The following is a 7,500-nucleotide window of genomic DNA, read 5'->3' on the forward strand; positions in this document are numbered from 1 at the left end:
TGATAGAGACAGTTGTAGAAGAGGAAAAAAAAAGTGTGGTTTGTGAATACGGAACGATATGTGTTGCAGCAGTGAATGGGTTTGTAACTCTTCAAATGGGAGGTGCAAGGGAGGAGTGTCTTTTTACAATGGGCAAACTTAGCAACAGCTTTAATATTTGTACTCCTGTATCCATCTAATACTTATCTGTCAGTTTCGTATACAATCACTCTCAAGACTTTTCCGCTAATTACAAGCCGATTGATAATATAATAATGACTGATTACCGTATACTGTGGCAATAATTACATCTGCAATGGGTATACTTTCTGGTAATTATTGTCATGTGCACAATGTCGAAGTATATTGTATCATTCAGTAATATTTGCTGCGTAGGTCATGCCGGAGTTCTCGAAAAATGATTTAATAACTGAATAATAATTAAATAAGAGATAGAAATATTACATTTGTTACATCCTTAAAAATAAAAAAAAACACAAAATAGAACGATTCACCGATTACTTTTTATAAAACGCGGAAAAAACGAAAAAGAAAAAGGAAAAATCCAACTTATTTTATCATGAACTTCAGGCAACGAACAACTAAATAAACAAATAAAACCACGTAACATTACCGCGGTTTAGCAGAGCCGTACACAGACTGCAGCAGGCCACACGGGGTTAGCAGGCCGCAGGATCCCGCAAGAAGAGGTCAGGGAAGGTCACACTAACAGGTCACACTAACCACAGAATTTACTGATCAGACACGAATCATTAAAGCATCTCACGTCAGCAGTAAAATAAGAGTCAGCTTAGGTTTCCAAGCAGAAGGGCGTGTGTCTGGGGGTCCAATAATAAAAGTCAGCAGTTCAAGCGAGCAGAAGGGAGGCGTCAACTCAGCAGGTTTCAGAGTCAGCAGGGAGGACGTGTGGGGAGCCGCTTACTGTGATATATATAGCAATATCAAAAAGAAGGAAATACCCAGAAAAAAAAAATGATGTATATTCAGTACACAAAGTAATCAACAAAGAGTATTGAAATAACCAAGGGAAAGAAATTCGTGGAGGTAAAGCAGGAAAAAAACTGTTCATAAGGGAGCAGTTGTAAACATTTAGCCGGTAGGAGGAAATTATTTAACCAGAGAGAGAGAGAGAGAGAGAGAGAGAGAGAGAGAGAGAGAGAGAGAGAGAGAGAGAGAGAGAGAGAGAGAGAGAGAGAGAGAGAGAGAGAGAGAGAGAGAGAGAGAGAGAGAGAGAGAGAGAGAGAGAGAGAGAGAGAGAGAGAGAGAGAGAGAGAGAAATGTAGGCTCGAGCATGTGAACAGTGAAGTTTAAAAAAGAAAGAAAAAAGACATAAGACTGAGAGAGATAGACAGGGACAGAGAACATAAATTTTTTAAAGGCGTAAAAAGGTTGAGAGAAAGAGAGAGAGAGAGAGAGAGAGAGAGAGAGAGAGAGAGAGAGAGAGAGAGAGAGAGAGAGAGAGAGAGAGAGAGAGAGAGAGAGAGAGAGAGAAACTACTAATTAATCATTCGCATTAGGAAGAAATTAAAGAGAAAAAAAAGCGGAAATTTAACATATGCAGAATTACAGAAAAGACTTTATCACAATATAATTTCCTCATAACAGAAACACGGCAGAGGAAAGACAGGAACAGGAAATAAAGGCGAGGTAAGTGATGACAATGACCTGGGGGAAAAAATGCCACTTTGAACACGAATAACCAGCGAATTTTGGGACTTAAAAATTCAGAGAGAACCAGGGGAAAAAAAAAAAAAACTTGTCAAAATTAGCAAAGAAAAAAAAAGAAAGAAAACATCCTGCTTTTGATCACAACTTCCTTTTTTAACTTTTTCTTTATTTTCACGCTATTTCATTTTATTTCTCGTGTCATCCTGGCAGGAAATAGAGTTTGTATTGCTGGGGGCTCACAGTTAAAGTCTAAACGCACACACACACACACACACACACACACGTTACAAAAACATATTTACCGAAAACTGAAGATAGGAGAGGGAGAGGGAGAGAGAGAGAGAGAGAGAGAGAGAGAGAGAGAGAGAGAGAGAGAGAGAGAGAGAGAGAGAGAGAGAGAGAGAGAGAGAGAGAGAGAGAGAGAGAGAGAGAGAGAGAAATGCAATTATGAATTTCCATGGTAAACTCACGGAAAACACTAATGCTTTTCCTTGGCTATATTTTTCCCTCTCCTCATTACATTCTGAGTAATAAGGAAGCAACGTTTGCACCAGAAAAAAAAAGAAAAAAAATACACACGCACTTTGGTATAAAAATTTCACACTAAAAGGATAAAAAGAGGAAGCCGGAAAAAAAAATATTATTAGCATTTTTTTTTTGTTTACGGGAATTCAATTAACCTCGAAAAAAAAAACTGTTTAGTTTCCACTTTTTATTTCCAACAACTTATTCAGTCCAATTTAATTTATCGTCTTTCGCCTTGCTGCCAATAAAATTCCTGTTTTTTTTTTCATGAAGATATATAATCCGGTCTCTCTCTCTCTCTCTCTCTCTCTCTCTCTCTCTCTCTCTCTCTCTCTCTCTCTCTCTCTCTCTCTCTCTTGCCTTTGCGTATTTCATCATCCGTTATGCATTTTTTTATTCATTTATTTCTGGTGCATCAGTTTCTGTTAATTACTCATTTATTTACAAGGATACGGCACGATATTTCATTTTATTTCAACTCTCTCTCTCTCTCTCTCTCTCTCTCTCTCTCTCTCTCTCTCTCTCTCTCTACGGCTTCCAAATCCCTTCCACCTCATTCTATCTTGCGTATCACCCCCTTTGCGCTGTGCATTTTCCTTCCCTTTCTTACTCACCCCTACTCCATTATTCCACTCTTTACCATGAGTCTTTCTGTGCCCCATTTACCCTTCGCATATTCCACTCCACCTTTGTATATCAGGTACACTCCACTACCTCCCCCTTGCTATCTATTCCCCTTCACGTCTTTCCACCCTAAATTTCTTATTCCGGGGGCGACGCCACTAATTCATCTGGGTGTCTCAGTGCAGCAGTGGTGACTTGGTAACATTAATGGCTTGCACAAAGTGTTCGACAATGATGGAGGGGTGTACGATACTGGAAAGACTGACAGACTGAGACTGTGTGTGTGTGTGTGTGTGTGTGTGTGTGTGTGTGTGTGTGTGTGTGTGTGTGTGTGTGTGTGTGTGTGTGTGTGTGTGTGTGTGAGTAAAATACAGGTAAACAGTACAATTTTCAGAGTATTATAGAGAGAGAGAGAGAACATCAACCACAAATTATGTAAAACAACAACGGATAAAAAAAAAAGCGAAAGTTTAAAAAAAGAAAACACGACAGGCTATAATCCGATTAAAAAAAACGCTACACGAAAAAAAAGCAACAACAAAAGGAACAAAAAAAAAAAAAACGCAGCTCCACACAAAAAAAAAATCAAACAGAATAACAACGAAGCTAAAAGAAAAGGAGAAAGAATAAAAAAGAATTTAATAAAAGATCATAGGAAAAGGTTACAGAGAGAAAAATGTTCGTGAGTGTTTATTATTCAACAAGAATGAAAAGAAACTGGAGAGAATTGTATCTACTAATCATTGCAAGCGATATTCAAAGTGCTGGGAGGATTTCAAAGGTGTGTGTGTGTGTGTGTGTGTGTGTGTGTGTGTGTGTGTGTGTGTGTGTGTGTGTGTGTGTGTGTGTGTGTGTGTTTTGAAGGTGAAGTGTTATGCTGGGATAAAAGATGCATGAATTTCGTCTCCTATATTTTATTATTGGGAAGTATTTTATGTACTCGTTGTAACAATTAGGTAATGACAATAACTGTGTGGCGGAATGGTGAACAACTCTCATGGAACAAAAAAAAAAAAAAATAAAAAATAGAACTACATTACAACAACAGCAGCAACAACCAAAGAAAGAAAAAAATAAAGACAGAGAAAGAAGGAAAGAAAACAAAAACAACAACAAAACTAGCATAAGAAGCAACAAACAAAAACAGACACCACCACCACCACCACCACCACCACCACTACCGCGTACAAACAATGACAAATACCAGACCCTTCAAATCGCACTGAACTGAGTAGATAAGTAGCAACAAAACCATCACCTTATGTTTGCCTTTCCTGGCGAGGCGTGCGAAAGAAAACGGGAAGGAAGCAAACTGGGGTATGCAGAGGAGCAGAGGAGGAGGAGGAGGAGGAGGGGGAACTAACCTGTGTTTGTTTTGCTTACATTTGCGAGTCTGATCCAGGCAGGTGTAATTAAGATGGACGTGCAGTGTTTATCCTCTCTAATCACCTCGATCGATGCTTCAGTACAAGAAAGGGAAGGGGAGAGGAGGAGGGAAGGAAGGGACAAAGGAAGGCTGATAATACAATAAAAATGAAGAGTAAAAAGCAAGTCAGAAGGGTTGCTAAATGGGAGCAGACGCAGACTTGGTGGAATTAAGTATATTGATGACTTCACGAACCAGGAACAGAGTAAAGGGAGTAATTGGTAGGTGGGGATATATGTAATTACGTAATGTGTGATAAATAAAAGATGAGCAAATATGAAAGGCAAGACAGAGAGGAAGGGAGAGTAATTGTAAACAAAACACACAGGTAAATATGAGGCAGGTGGACCTTAGGGAAGATGTGAAAATGCAAGGAAAAGGAAAATGTTAACTTGAAGTGGAGAATGTAAGGTAATATGAAAGAATGTGATGGAAGAAAAATGACAAGAAAAAAATAAATATGTAACCAGACACTGAACTTAATAAAATTGTGATGAACTGAATTTGAAACTGGAACCTGACCAGAAAGAATATCAAAAAACGTTATACAAATTTTTCTTCATCAAAATGATCTGCAAAAAAAAAAAAAAAAGACTGAAATATGATAGGAATTTACAGATTCTTTTGTTAAATCTTGCAAAACTTTCTGAACGCCTTCGTACTTTGAAAGGAACGCAAACTTTCACGCCTCTCGTCTTATTTTCTTTCCATCTCCTAATTTTTCCATCTTTTATTACCTCCGTCATTTAATATTTTTCCCTCTTCTGGGTATACGAATTTCCTTCCGTGAAATAAAAAAAAAGACACCTTCGCTATCCCTCTCTTCATTTCCTCTTCAGAGATTTTTTTCCCCTTCTTCCTCTTCCTCCTTCTCCTAGTATCTCCTCTTACTTTGGGTTTCTTCCTCCTCCTTCCTTTCCTTCAAGTCACTCACGAGTTCGGAGAGGAAGAAAAGTCTGGTTTGAGACTAATTAGCAACATTTTCTCAACCCTGCGAAGACTCCAAACCTTGAAAAAAAAATTGCCTTTAAACCTCAGCAAGACTACCATATAAGGGCATTTTTCACTTTATAAAACCACAGAAAAAAATAGAAAACAAGAAACAAAACCTCTTGCCACAAACTAACCTGGTTCAACTATGCAAAAAGTGCTTGAGATAATGGGAATAAAAGTCGTAAAAATCACAAATAAAACTCCGTAACAAGTAAAATCTTTTGAACGATCAAGAAGGGAAAACACTTATGAAAATAATACACAATATTAAAAAAGTCTTTAAACAAAGTGAGAAAAAAATAAAACCATAAGCACGAGGCACACATACAAAAAAAAAAAGATAAATAAATAAAAAAAATAAATATATAAATAAAAATAAATAAATAAATATATAAAAATATACCTTACCTTTAACGTTTTCCTCCATCTTTCCTCCACCTTCCTCTCTCCCTTCACCCTTCTGTCCTCACTCTCCTGCAAGGGAAAAAAATCATAAAATTGCTAAATAGAATTAAAACGAATTCATTCATCAAAAACTCTTGAGGGAGAAGCGATGGAGCAAACTTAATCTTGGGGAGAGAGAGAGAGAGAGAGAGAGAGAGAGAGAGAGAGAGAGAGAGAGAGAGAGAGAGAGAGAGAGAGAGAGAGAGAGAGAGAGAGAGAGAGAGAGAGAGAGAGAGAGAGAGAGAGAGAGAGAGAGAGAGAGAAAATTCCATCCATCCTCTCCTTTTATTTCTTTTACTTTTCAAGGAAGAGCGGAAGAGACACCATATGCTTCCTAGGAGAGATAAAAGGGAAGGAAGAGAGGGAGGAGGAGGAGGAGGAGGAGGAGGAGGAGGAGGAGGAGGAGGAGGAGGAGGAGGAGGAGGAGGATGCGAGAGGAGAGTTACAACCTTCATCCTCTATCTAACTGGCATCTTTATCTGCTCCTTCACCTTTATCTGGAGGTGCGGAGGTGTCTGGAGGGAAGAAGAAGGGAGGGAGGGAGGGAACGGAGGGAAAATGCCAAGGAGGAGAGAAAAATTTAGGAAGAAAGTCTGCACAATGGTGGTGAAGGTGGAGAGAAGTAGGGAGGCTGGAGGAGAGAAGGATGAATAGAAGAAAGACATGGATGGAAGGATAATGTAAAAGAAGAAAGGAAGAAGGGAGGATATTTGCAATAATGGTGGAGGAGGAGGAGGAGGAGGAGGAGGAGGAGGAGGAGGAGGAGGAGGAGGAGAAAATTAAATACGTCAGGAATAAGATGAAAAGAAATGATAATATATGGAGAGAGAGAGAGAGAGAGAGAGAGAGAGAGAGAGAGAGAGAGAGAGAGAGAGAGAGAGAGAGAGAGAGAGAGATGAAGGAGGTGCTACACGAGGGAAGCAAAGAAGGAAGTTAAGAAGAATGGGAGCAATATTGAACAGGGAAGATTGTAAGAAATGGAGAAAGGAAAGACCTTGGGTTGGAGAGAGAGAGAGAGAGAGAGAGAGAGAGAGAGAGAGAGAGAGAGAGAGAGAGAGAGAGAGAGAGAGAGAGAGAGAGAGAGAGAGAGAGACGATAACTAATAATAATAATAATAATAATAATAATAATAATAATAATAATAATAATAATAATAATAATAATGATAATAATACAATAATAGTAATAATAATAATAATAATATTAACTCATGACAAAAGCAGCAAATGGAACACCTACCAACACAGCACACTCTGCAAAATTCCTCAATAACAACGTGAGAATATGGACAGGTGAGGCTTAATTAGAGTGGCCAGGTGTGATGTACTTATTAATAAATGCATTAGAGCTCACCTGGCAAAAAAAAATAACCTTAAATATGAATGTATATATATGCATGTAGGCAGATATGTGTGTGTGTGTGTGTGTGTGTGTGTGTGTGTGTGTGTGTGTGTGTGTGTGTGTGTGTGTTACTTTATTTATTAACATGTACTAAAAAACAACAACATGCCCAAAGGTGAAAAGTAGAAGTATTTTCCTATTTCATTACACAGTTATGGGCATTACTGGCATTAATTAAAGTGGGTATTGGCGGCTTACTGCTCCACACCCAAGGGATTAAGTATCACATTACTGCCTGCCATAGCGCCGCCCTCCATCCACCGTCACCCCCCCCCTTTCATGTTTGTTGCTGTTGATATTATTATTTGTATCATTATCATCACCAATAATAGTAGTAGTAGTAGTAGTAGTAGTAGTAGTAGTAGTAGTAGTAGTAGTAGTAGTAGTAGCAGTAGTAGTGTAAGTTCCTTCTTTATATA

At 38.5% G+C, this 7,500-nt stretch overlaps 1 protein-coding gene and 1 long non-coding RNA gene across 5 annotated transcripts in view; one reads left to right on the forward strand and one right to left on the reverse strand.

Annotated features, from left to right (window-relative positions):
* The window catches only part of LOC135093679 (uncharacterized), a 204,124-nt gene that overhangs the window by 128,491 nt on the left and 68,133 nt on the right, over positions 1-7,500 (reverse strand). For 2 of the 3 annotated variants that reach the window (XR_010263454.1, XR_010263455.1), the window contains exon 5: positions 5,645-5,710. This is a non-coding gene — a long non-coding RNA (uncharacterized LOC135093679). Of the gene's footprint in view, positions 1-3,416; positions 5,252-5,644; positions 5,711-7,500 lie in introns of those variants that run through there. The other variant, XR_010263453.1, reaches the window with a different exon arrangement.
* The window catches only part of LOC135093677 (uncharacterized), a 62,507-nt gene that overhangs the window by 11,287 nt on the left and 43,720 nt on the right, over positions 1-7,500 (forward strand). The gene's annotated exons all lie outside the window — the stretch shown is intronic.

The sequence above is a fragment of the Scylla paramamosain genome, chromosome 43 (genome assembly GCF_035594125.1).
Source record: "Scylla paramamosain isolate STU-SP2022 chromosome 43, ASM3559412v1, whole genome shotgun sequence".
NCBI lineage: Eukaryota > Metazoa > Arthropoda > Malacostraca > Decapoda > Portunidae > Scylla > Scylla paramamosain.